Source organism: Ranitomeya imitator, chromosome 7 (assembly GCF_032444005.1).
Source record: "Ranitomeya imitator isolate aRanImi1 chromosome 7, aRanImi1.pri, whole genome shotgun sequence".
NCBI lineage: Eukaryota > Metazoa > Chordata > Amphibia > Anura > Dendrobatidae > Ranitomeya > Ranitomeya imitator.
The window spans coordinates 187,113,346-187,126,121 of record NC_091288.1 but is presented as its reverse complement, the minus strand read 5'-3'; the positions used below and the strand labels follow the sequence as shown (position 1 = coordinate 187,126,121).

The following is a 12,776-nucleotide window of genomic DNA, read 5'->3' as shown; positions in this document are numbered from 1 at the left end:
AAGAGTCCAGAAATTGGAAAAACAGTTGTGTGAGGCCCAGAATGCATTGGTTAGAGCAGGGGTCCCCAACTCCAGTCCTCAAGGCCCACCAACATGTCATGTTTTCAGGATTTCCTTAGTCTTGCCCAGGTAATAATTGCATCACCTGTGCAATGCAAAGGAAATCCTGAAAACATGACCTGTTGGTGGGCCTTGAGGACTGGAGTTGGGGACCCCTGGGTTAGAGCACAATGTCAGAATAAGTTATTAATGGACAGATGTGATGGATATCAGCATGTTGCAGAAAAGGCTGCCGTATGTGTAGCAGAGTATAAGTACAGAAAGAGGCGAGGGAAGGTGAATAAGAACTAAGTGGCTTTGGCCATAGCCAGAGCAGGGATAGCGTGGGACCCCGATCAGTGGGATGGTGATATTTGGAATTCAACTGACTCCGAAAACATCACCGATCCCGAGTCTGAGGATGAACATTTCCATGGGAAGAGGGAAATTGATCCTCCTCTTAACCCAGTGAAAGCTCATCCTATATATCGGAGACGGATTGTAGAGACAGCGACAGGCAGACGGAATGAGAATGCAGTACAGGATTACAGTCAGAAGGAGCTTAATGATCTTCATGAACGTTTTTCTCAAAAGTCAAAGGAATCCCTGGTAGCTTGGGCAGTCAGATTATGGGAGATGGGGCCTCATGGAGTACAGGTGGACGCTGCGGATGGCCCCAAATTTGTCCAACTCAGTCATGAGCCTCTAGTGAAGGAGGCATTCCGTACTTTGATAATCCAGCAACCACATGTGGTGTGTAGTATGCTTGATGTTGTGGCTATGGCATTGCAGCATAAATACCCATCTGAGGCGGACTGGCCGCCCAATGAAAAGCCATGGTTTACGTTGAAAGATTGTGCTCAGAGGTTGAAGGAGGAGGTCATGAAAAATGCTATTTCAGCAAAAACCTATGATGATTATATGCAAGTTGTTGTAAGTGTATCTGTTAGAAATCATATCATTAGAAACGCCCCTCCAGCTTATAAACATATCATGATGATGCTAATGGTAAATCAGACTGGGAAAACAATTGCCAGTACATTGGAGGCAATCCGACAGTTAAGGTAACGTCACACTAAGCGACGCTGCAGCGATACCGACAATGATCCGGATCGCTGCAGCGTCACTGTTTGGTCGCTGGAGAGCTGTCACACAGACCGCTCTCCAGCGACCAACGATCCCAAGGTCCCCGGTAACCAGGGTAAACATCGGGTTACTAAGCGCAGGGCCGCGCTTAGTAACCCGATGTTTACCCTGGTTACAATCGTTAAAGTAAAAAAAAACAACCACTACATACTTACCTACCGCTGTCTGTCCCCGGCGCTGTGCTTCTCTGCTCTGGCTGTGAGCGCCGGGCAGCCGGAAAGCAGAGCGGTGACGTCACCGCTCTGCTTTCCGGCCGCTGTGCTCACAGCCAGTACAGAAGGAGTGCAGAGAAGCTGAGCGCCGGGGACAGACAGCGGTAGGTAAGTATGTAGTGGTTGGTTTTTTTTACTTTAACGATGGTAACCAGGGTAAACATCGGGTTACTAAGCGCGGCCCTGCGCTTAGTAACCTGACGTTTACCCTGGTTACCAGCGAAGACATCGCTGAATCGGCGTCACACACGCTGATTCAGCGATGTCAGCGGGAGATCCAGCGACGAAACAAAGTTCTGGACTTTCTTCCCCGACCAGCGATAGCACAGCAAGGGCCTGATCGCTGCTGCCTGTCACACTGGACGATATCGCTAGCCAGGACGCTGCAACGTCACGGATCGCTAGCGATATCGTCTAGTGTGACGGTACCTTTAATGGATCTGGGAGATTGGGGTCCCAAGCAAAATGGTAATTTTCCCGCTGAAGAGCAGAATGAGGTCAAAAGTAATTACAATCCTAGGACCCGTATTACACGGAAATATATGTTTAGGGCCTTAATAAAGGATGGCGTCCACAGGGATAAAATAGATGGGATTGGTACTGATGCGATGTGGAAATTGCATCAAAAGAGTGGAATTAATAAAAAGTCAGGTGTCGCATAATGAAAAGGTTACAGTAAAAGATTCTGAATCTCCACAGTGGGGCCAGACAGGACACTGGGAGAGAGAGGGCCCGCTCCTTTTTTGTCTCCGTCAAAGCCCACAGCACCGGGGATTGAGGATCTTTATGCTGAAGTCAAATCCTTGATACAGGAATTTAAAGCCCAACTGAGGGGGCTGTCATTATCTCCTACCAAAATGCCTTCATCTAAAATGGAGGATAAATAGGGAGGGGAAATTAGAGTGATTAACTAGCTGGCCACAACCCACAAATGGATAGATGCCCTCATGTAGCTTTAGTGATTAACTGGAAAAAAAAAACAGCCAACATGTTAAAGCGTTGGTAGATACAAGGGTGGAGGACAGTTGGATTTATGTAAATCCAAAATAGTTCAGTTCAGTGGGCGCAAGGTTATAATTACAGAATTTATTAGAGACCCGTGTGCTTGTGCCTACTACTACTGAATGGACCAATCCTGTAGTGTGGGGAAAGTTGTGGCAAGATTTCTGGGTAATTGTACAAAGAATTAAAGTGACTGTGTTTAATGCTGATGATTATTGTGCTTCAGATACAGTGGAAAGACTTTTCAACTCAGTAGCAGATGAACATTCCAAAATATCAGTCTCTGAATCCAGTTCAAAGACTGACACCACTGAGGGACTGCTCGGATTGACTCAGTGGGCACACCAGAAACATGGCACCTGGGATAAAAAGCTACTTACCAATGGGCACAGACCAGAGGGGTGCCCATCAGGTTAGATTTGCTAAAGTATTTGGATTCTTACATCCTACCAATGATGGTGTAAAAAAAAAAAAAAATCTGTCCTCCAGAACATGCAGAAGTCATTGCTTGTGGAGCAAATAATGTGCTGATAGTTATGAAACCCGGGCAAGAGAAGTGGGAACACGTCCCAACAGACAGGTGTTATCTCAGGGAATAATATATATTTTCCCTTTAGATCAAAACCTGGAAATGGTGCATCGTGGCAGCCACCGTGTGCATGGTCCTATCAAGTTCCGTCACTAACCAAAAGATCTTCAGACCGAACACCAAGAGACCAACCATGGAAAGTGGAGCTTAATGAAGACCATACAGAATCTATGGATTTACTTGGCTCAGCTGATGAACACTAGCCATTGTTATATGACAACGACTACTACTGCTACCAATATATTAGAAACGTGTCTGGTGGCAGTACGGACCCCTTAACAGTTATGGACAAAGCTGATAGGGGTATTAATCCAAGATGAAGACATAGAAGATGTGACTTAAAACTTTACATATAATAGTAATCTTGCTATAATTTGTGCATGCATTGCTTTGTGTTGTTGTATACAGTGCACACTTCCATTAATATCCATATGCCAATCGTCCACTAAAACCGTCCCCTTAGGATATGGTACCTTGTATAAATAATGTTTGGCTCAAAATAGCCAAGGGTGGAATGTAATGTGAATATAAAAATGGCTATTTTGAGTCCATTTTGAAATATACTGAATGCATTCAGACCATTATAGAGCAGCCTTTCTTGTAATACATTTACAGACAGACAATGCTCATTGTGACACAATCTTGAGAGCTGTTTATTGTCTGAAGACCTTTCAGTTCACAAACAGTCCTATGTTTCTGTTTGTTATTGTAAAACAAGGTTTATTAACCCTCTGTCTGAGGTGGGTTTATCTAACCCTTGTGGGCTTTTATGTATCTATGGGTTTATGGCTCATTGTCTGATGTATGACTGATATCTTGGTCTCATCCTATCTTGAAAGCTGGCCTCTTGAAGGGCAGGGTGAAACCAGAGTTAAGGTACCGTCACACAGTGGCATGTTGATCGCTACGACGGCACGATTTGTGACGTTCCAGCGATGTATTCGTGACGTTCCAGCGATCTCGCTGTGTCTGACACGCTACTGCGATCAGGGACCCCGCTGAGAATCGTACGTCGTAGCAGATCGTTTGAAACTTTCTTTCGTCGTCTAGTGTCCCGCTGTGGCGGCATGATCGCATGGTGTAACAAAGGTGTGCACGATAGTGTATACGATGTGCGCATAGTAACCAACGGCTTCTACATCGCACATACGTCATGAAATTATCGCTCCAGCGTCGTACATTGCAAAGTGTGACAGCAGTCTACGACGCTGGAGCGATATTGTTACGATGCTGGAGCGTCACGGATCGTGCCGCCGTAGCGATCAAAATGCCACTGTGTGATGGTACCCTTACACATAGTGCAAATCACTATATAAGGCCAGAGAAACATGACTAAAGACAGAAGCATAAACTGGTGTACCTCTACTTACATGTGTACAGTGTTGAGATACCTGCATAATTGGGGACGCCCATGCAGTGTTGTGAATTTTCCAGGGGTTCTCTGTCTTGGTGTTGCTTCTCTGATTTTCCAGACGGATGATGTTTAAAAGCTCCTTGGTGACGGATGATGTGAGTGTATGTACTTAAACATTATATGTATTTAATCCTTATACTGTATGTACTTTGTATCTTAAAATATACAAAGGTGTACGCAATCATACTATTCAATCATATTATTCCTTTAATTTTGTACTTTGAAATAAAATTGCGTTATATCGCAAGTAGTAGCCTTCTTTAAAGCCGTATCCGAACCTTAGTGATAAAAACTTGGCAATACACGACCCCCCCCCCTGCCCGCCCGCCTGCCTCCCACCCACCCTCCTTGAAGACGATACTCAACCTGCTCCAGCGATGCCTGGTCTCAGATATCATGTGGTACCGCTCATTAAGGTCATGAATATGCGCATATTCATGACCTTAATGAGCGGTACCACATGACCGCTCACTCAGGAAGAAGGTGCTGCACCGGGAGTCGGGACAGAGCCAGAGGGATGTTGGCGCGGCCGCGCGGTGTGGGACAGGTGAGGATGAGGGACAGGGGGGGGAAGAAAGAGGATGGGGAGCCCGGAGCAGAGCCATGGGAGAAGGAGCGGGAGGTGGAGAGATGAGCCATGCATACAGGGGATTATGAGCCATCAGCCATGCATACAAGAGGTGGGGGGGAATCATGAGCCATGCATACAGAAGGGGGGGGGGGGAATTATGAGCCATGCATACAGGGGGGGGAATTATGAGCCATGCATACAGGAGGGGGGGTGGAATATGAGCCATGCATACAGGAGGGGGGAGAATTATGAGCCATGCATACAGGGGGGGATATGAGCCATGCATACAGGAGGGGGGGGGGTGGAATATGAGCCATGCATACAGGAGGATGGGGGGAATATGAGCCATGCATACAGGAGGATGGGGGGAATATGAGCCATGCATACAGGAGGATGGGGGGAATATGAGCCACGCATACAAGATGGGAGGGGGCATTATACAGTATTGAGCATCATGTTGGGTTATTATACAGTATGGAGCATCATGTGGGTCCTTTATACAGTATTGAGCATCATGTGTGGCCATTATACAGTATGGAGCATCATGTGGGGCCATTATACAGTATGGAGCATCATGTGGGGCCATTATACAGTATTGAGCATCATGTGGGGCCATTATACAGTATTGAGCATCACGTGGGGCCATTATACAGTATGGAGCATCACGTGGGGCCATTATACAGTATGGAGCATCACGTGGGGCCATTATACAGTATGGAGCATCACGTGGGGCCATTATACAGTATGGAGCATCACGTGGGGCCATTATACAGTATGGAGCATCACGTGGGGCCATTATACAGTATGGAGCATCACGTGGGTCCATTATACAGTATGGAGCATCACGTGGGTCCATTATACAGTATGGAGCATCACGTGTGGCCATTATACAGTATTGAGCATCACGTGTGGCCATTATACAGTATGGAGCATCACGTGGGACCATTATACAGTATGGAGCATCATGTGGGGCCATTATACAGTATGGAGCATGTTGTGTGGCCATTATACAGTATGGAGAATCATGTGTGGCCATTATACAGTATGGAGCACTGTGTGGCCATATTTATTTTTGTTTATAATTATTGTATATTAGATGGTGGCCCGATTCTAACGCATCGGGTATTCTAGAATATGCATGTCCATGTAGTATATTGCCCAGCCACGTAGTATATTGCCCAGCACAGAGCCACGTAGTATATTGCCCAGCCACATAGGATATTGCCCAGCCACGTAGTATGTTGCCCAGCCACATAGTACATAGCAGAGCCACGTATATTGCCCAGCACAGAGGCACGTAGTATAGACTTAGGCTAGGTTCCCATTGCGTTATGGGACCGCGTTAAACGGACAGCGTTGCACGGCGAAATTAACGCCGTGCAACGCGGCCGTTAACGCGCCCATTCACGCTAATGGGAACGCGCTTCACTAGCGCGTGCTATGTTCGGCACGCGCTAGCGACGCGCCGGTGATTCCTGGCGCGCCGCGGACGCTGCTTGCAGCGTCCGAGGCGCGCCCACGGTCCGTTCCCCGCTCTCGCAGATCGGGGATCTGCGAGAACGGGGACGTGACCCCGACCGCAGCCCCATAGAAAACATTGCGTTAGCGCAATCCGCTAGCGCTAAATGGATTGCACTAACGCAATGTGACCCTAGCCTTAAAAAAAAAACATACTCACCTATAGCCCATTGAAGTCCTGCTATACTTACCCTCCGCCGCCTTTCTCGCTCCTCTCCACGCTCCCGGGATCACTCCATTGCAAGCAGCAGCTTGCGGTCCCGTCCCAGGGCTGGTGTGAGCAGGACCTATGATGACGTCGCGGTCACATGACCGACTGATGTCACGGCAGGTCCTTGTCCCACACCAGCCCTGGGACGGGAGCGGAACCTGCCGCTTGCAATGGAGCGGTGCCGGGAGCGTGGAGAGGAGCGAGAAAGGCGGCAGAGGGTGAGTGTAGCAGGTTTTTTTTAAATTATTTTTAACATTACATATTTTTACTATTGATGCCGCATAGGCAGCATCAATAGTAAAAGGTTGGGGACACAGGGTTAATAGCGGCGGTAACGGAGTGCGCTACCGCCGATATTAACCCTGTTTTAGAGGTGACCGGAGGGGAGTATGGAGCGTGCGAGGAGCGGAGCGCCGGGGACACAGACTACGGGGAGCGGAGCGCCGGGGACACTGACTGCGGGGAGCGGGCGCCGGCCACTTACTGCGGGGAGTATGGAGCGGCCATTTTCTTCCGGAGTGTGCCCGTCGCGGCGACCAATCAGCGACTTGGATTTCCATGATAGACAGAGGCCAGGACCAATGAATATCCATGCCAGAAGGACAGACAGACGGAAGTACCCCTTAGGCAATTATGTATATAGATGAAACAGTGTGATCATCAGTGCTAAATGGGTGTAGTTGGGACGTGGATATGGGTGTGACTAGTTGTGAAGTGGGTGTGGTCAGAGGCGTGGCGTAAAATTTGCCACGGCGCACTGTGTGCGCCGCAAACTTTATACCTCTTTCCCTTCTTCAAAAGTTGGGAGGTATGGTACCGCATCTGCCAGATCACGGCAAGTGCCACAAATCCCATGGGTAATGTATGAGGCCAAACGCAGTGTTGCCGTAAGTGATCCGTTACGCGGCAGATGCAGAAAAACTGCCCGATCTGGTGCAAAAGGCGACTTTCACATCAGCGATTCTTGCCAAAGTCACTGCCGATAGTGCCATACTCACCAATGGGGGAGGCAGCGCTAAAAGTGCCAAGGGCAGCAGAAACTCTAAATACGGCCCTGGTTACAACCACTAGCAACTATGAGAGGTCATAACCATGGATACCTAAGCTACTGCAATGCCACATAGCTAATCAGAACTATGCTACATTTCTAATTGAAAACAAAAATTGCGTTTGGTTTAAGTTGCTATACAAGCAGCACATACACGCATGTTCACATTGGCCATAAATCATACAAAACCTACAAGAAGCAAAATGAACAAACTCTGCTGTAACTAAATAAGTAAAAAGCAAAAATGCATTTAAATAACACAGGGTTCTTGGTAACACTTTTTGATAAAAAAAAAAAATAACATAAAAGACATCCCACTATCAGCAAGTGACCCTGTTCAGGACGGTCCTACACTAATCTAATTAATGTTCTGTCCTCACTAAATGAGACAGGCTCACGTAGCTATCCCGTCAGCTAAACCGCTATACCGGGGTCCAATAAGGAGACTGTGGTTGAGTCTGTGCTTTATTAAACGTAGTGGTATATTGATGCGGTGAAACTGTGAACAATGATATACATAGAATCAGTGCATGGCATAGAACAGATACATAATACACATGATATACATTATGCATAACATTTAGAAAGCTAGTGACTAAACTAGGAGTACAACTGGTTAAACTAAGCTAATATAGAGCAGAAATATCTATAGGAAGCATAAAGACATACCAGCAATGCAATCGCAAGGGGGATGAAGTGAAGCGTCTTTCCTTGAAGGCAGACCGAAGAAAATGAAAGGAAAAATGGAGGGAAATGGAGGCTGAGCTACCATAATGCATTGCAAAGGAGGAGGAGAATCAGACATGGATAATACAAAAACAGAAGATTGAACTGCCAACATAACTCTGACCGCTAGAGGGAGCCAAAGCATCACAAACAAATAAAGATATGAACATCTATACTGAGAAACCTGCAATTACGCAAACAGATAATCAGGGTAACAATATTAGATGGCGGAGACAGAACAATTAAAAGGCTTACCAAGTGTCAGAGTTGACCTCGGTGTGTGAATAAGGGCAGACAGAGGACCCGGGTGCACCAGCCTTATGAAAGCTATTTACCGTAATTCAATTTCCAGCTCAAGGAAAGGAGGTCACGCCTTGGCTTGCATAGGATAGCTCATCAATGTGTGATCGGTTGGGGTCCAACACCCAGCAGCCCCACTGATCAGATATTCTTGGTGCCAGCGACTGGCCGGAGATGCTCATTTGTGGAGCTTGGCCGTCTTGTGATGCTGTCCGCTGCAGGGTGCTACACATCTGCCTCCTATTCAAATCAATGAGGCAGATGTGCAGTCCCCAGCTGCAGATCAGAAGACAGCCAGCTCTGCAAGTGAGCATTTCTGGCCGATACCTAGGACAGCTGATCGGTGGTGGTGCTGGGTTTTGGACCCCGACCAATCAGACGTTGATTATCTTTATTCTTTTCTCCACTCCTGAAGAAGCAAGCATGCGAAACACATGTCAAGGTGTCTGAGCTAAGATGCCAAGACAATATCTTCAGCAGGTTACTTGGTAATGATATTATTTTATTTTTTTTTAATCTGCATATTTAACAATGGAGACACTACTTAAGTATAGGAATTTATTTAAAAAAGATTAGAGGTGTTTATACTATAGTAACATTATTATTAACATTGGTAGAATGCTTTTATTGGCACTTTGCAATTCCTGTAAGTATGTGTAATACAAGACTTACTGATGGCTGACTGTATACTGCCCCCTTATGTCTGGGTTACATACTGTAGACAGTCACTGGGCTGAATCGCTAAGGCTGGCATTTCATACAGTGGTCTTAACGATGGGCATGGAGAAGTAAAAGATGCAACACATTAAGAGGAGAACAGCACTTAATGAATTGGGCACATCTCGTCACTGGAGTGTGCCTCACCGGATGTGTTTGCGGTTTCCAGACCCCCTGCCAGATGGAAGGCCGAGGAGGAAGCCCACGTGTGATAGATCAGGTGGAACAGAGCGGTTCAGTGAATCCATTGCGTGATTCTGGCCGCCATTGGGGTTGGGGTGCACGTCCACGCCTGGTGCACCACTTCCATTATTTATTATACTTTGCTCCACATTGAGCGTTCACGTGAACTCTTGTAACACTGTACATAGTTTATCATTAACGTCTTTCTTGTAAGAATTTGGATATTAGACATTAAGTCGGTTCTGGCCTACAGGATTGTTGTAAGATTAACTATGTTCTTATTCCTCGAAACAACTAGTATAAAGAGCAAATATTTAGAAGGTCTGCAGAGGGACATGAGCATACACAAAATAGGGCAATACTGTCTGGTAAGGGATAGGTATAAGTGATGGTAGCACTCACCTAAAGATGTATGCAGACACACCACCTATAAAAGCATGGAAAGCCGCGGCTGCTGCCTTGTGGCTGGAGGAAATGGGGTTGAGTGGCAAAAATTGAAGCTGGCACATTAAGGTGAGTTGCGCTGGAAGAATGAAGAGTCTTGGAATTCCATAATTTTTTGTTAATGTCAACGAGTTTCTGTGCCAGACCTGTGCCTTTCTCAAGGTATAAGATCCAGTGCTTCATTCCCACAGTGAAGCTCGCCTAAACGTCCCTGCTTCCATTTTTGCCAAAAGCTAATATTTAGAGCTTTTGGGGATAGAGAAAGAAGAAATCCAGTTCCTTGACATTGCCCTGCAAATCTATCATCAGAGTGCAACAATGGGGTCAGAACGCACAAAAATATAGTACAAGTAGTAGAGATGAGCGAGCCTGCTCGGGTGCTAACCAAGTGTCTTCGGCGTGCTCGAATAATATCTTCATGTCTCGTGGCTGTTCGACAGCCGCAACACAAGTATGGATTGTCTGTTTGTTAGACAAGCCCTGCATCTGTTGTGGCTGTCGAACATCCGCGAAACATGAAGCCGCGGTGACTAGAACACATTATTCGAGCACGTGGAAGAGACTTGGTTACCACCCGAGCATGCTCAGATAACACCTTATCCCAGCACGTTCGCTCATCATTAACAAGTAGGTGTATACTGGAGCATACATATCAAAAGCAATTCATGATAATATATTTTATATTACTATAGCACCAACATATTCTACAGCACTTCACATTACAGAATTACAGAGGGGACTTACACAGACAATAAGAACATATACCAAGAGGAGTGAGGGCCGTGCTGTCGCAAGCTTAAAATCTATTAGGAAATAAAGAAGGCTCAAAAGCTAAATGATAAAAAGTGCTTGTATTATATGGTGCAGCCATCAATATAATAAATAGGATATTCCAATAACGCTGCATGAACCGGTCACCAGCCAGTATGTGCGCTAGTGCAGACACAGAGGACTACTAAGTGCATGGAGAATGTGTAAACTGCTGATACATGGGACCCGATTTGGAGGAAAATTTTGGAAGGGACAAATGGGAATATGCCAATGTAAAGAAATGTATTTTTAAGCCACACTTAAAACTGGGTATTGGAATGTATTGAATTGTCCTGAGGAGTGCATTCCAGAGAATTGGTGCAGCACATGAGAAGTCTTGGAGATGGAGGTTGGAGGCTCAGATCATTGAGGATGTTATTCTTAGGTCATTGATGGAATGAAGGGCACGAGTAGGGTGACACAGACAGATGTAGGGCAGTGCCGAACTCTGGATCGTTTTGTGTGTTTATATTGCACTCTGTAATGGATGGGCAACCAGTGCAATGACTGGCACAGGGTAGAGACATCGGTGTAGCTGTTGGGACAGAAATATGATCCTCGCTAATGCATTCAGGATGGATTGCAAAGGGGACAGATTAGTAAGAGGGAGACCGATAAGTAGAGAGTTTGAACAGTCTAGATGAGAATAATGTCAACAAGTGTACAGCGTACAGTATACTAGATTGTGTATTTCTGCTACCATGTATTCCATTCCTCAATCAATATCCTCCATCTGATCCACAAAGTTTGCAAATCTGTCTGTGTCACTGTTGGAAGAAGCACTGCTTACTGGTCCCAATCATTTGACAATGAAATTTTGAGCTCCAATAGATTTTGGTGCAAGGGTTTCTTCCCCTGTCGCCCCACCATTACCATTCTGTCCATCTGTTACATACAGGGATTGACTGCAGCGGCCACATGCTCCTCCAGAGAGAAGGACCAAGAGCGGCAACAACCTGGGCAGTGCTTGGAGAACAGCGGCGATGAATCTGTAGAGTATGACATATACAGTATAAATTTAATTTTCAGCATTGTGGGATGTTTAAACAACAAATAAATCAGTATTGGCAAAATACGTTAATTGCCAGGTATATTGACATATTTTGTGTTAATATTTTATTTTGCACTTGTTTTACTTTTAAAAGAGCATTAATGACCCTTTTATCATTTAGAATATCGAATAATCCGGCAAACATCGGGTTCCTTTCCTGCTAGTTAGAACATGTTAGTGAATTTCTGAAAATTCAGTTCTTTAATATATGATTTCCAAGATGTGATGACGGCACGGATTACTGATTTGACTTTACAGCAGAAGAATAGTTAATAGTAACTAACCCTACCTCCCGGAGTATGGGCCACCCAGTCCCAGCCTCGCTCTACCACGCCTCCCACTCTGTGACATTCCACAAACATTTCCTTGCAGGATAGGGAAGTGGGAGCGGATGTCTGGTGGGGGTCGATAGACTGTGAGTACGGCCAATATTTATGGGATCCTCCTTTCACCAAAATGTTGAAGGCGGAACCCCCAATGTATGGGGGAACTGTTTCCTACATGAGTCTAGTCTTCAACATAGATATATGAGTGTTCGTTTTTCTACAGGCCATTTATTTATTTTTTACTGTGTTTTGTTGTCCCCTTTGCGGACTTGAACCTGCAATCGTTTGATCGCTTTTACTATGTACAGCTATGCCACGATACTGAGGTATATAGGAAAAATCACGGTCTCCTAAAAACGACAGTCACAGGCTCCATACGGGGATCGCCAGCCGACCCCTGACCGTGATTGCACCCCAACAGCAACCTGCAATCGTGTTGCGGGGTGCACCAATTGGCGGTAAGAACACT

At 45.9% G+C, this 12,776-nt stretch overlaps 1 protein-coding gene and 1 long non-coding RNA gene across 4 annotated transcripts in view; both read left to right on the top strand.

Moving 5' to 3' along the window:
• Nucleotides 1-12,776, top strand: part of LOC138645131 (acyl-coenzyme A synthetase ACSM3, mitochondrial-like) — a 59,618-nt gene that overhangs the window by 4,900 nt on the left and 41,942 nt on the right. For 2 of the 3 annotated variants that reach the window (XR_011314711.1, XM_069734211.1), the window contains exon 1: nucleotides 12,307-12,396. The exons of the other annotated variant lie outside the window; for it this stretch is intronic. The gene's annotated coding sequence lies outside the window, so the exon portion shown is untranslated. Of the gene's footprint in view, nucleotides 1-12,306; nucleotides 12,397-12,776 lie in introns of those variants that run through there. 3 annotated transcript variants of the gene reach the window in all.
• LOC138645137 (uncharacterized) lies at nucleotides 1,653-4,649 on the top strand. The gene is made up of 2 exons (XR_011314712.1): nucleotides 1,653-2,811; nucleotides 3,017-4,649. It is a non-coding gene; the product is annotated as an uncharacterized lncRNA (long non-coding RNA).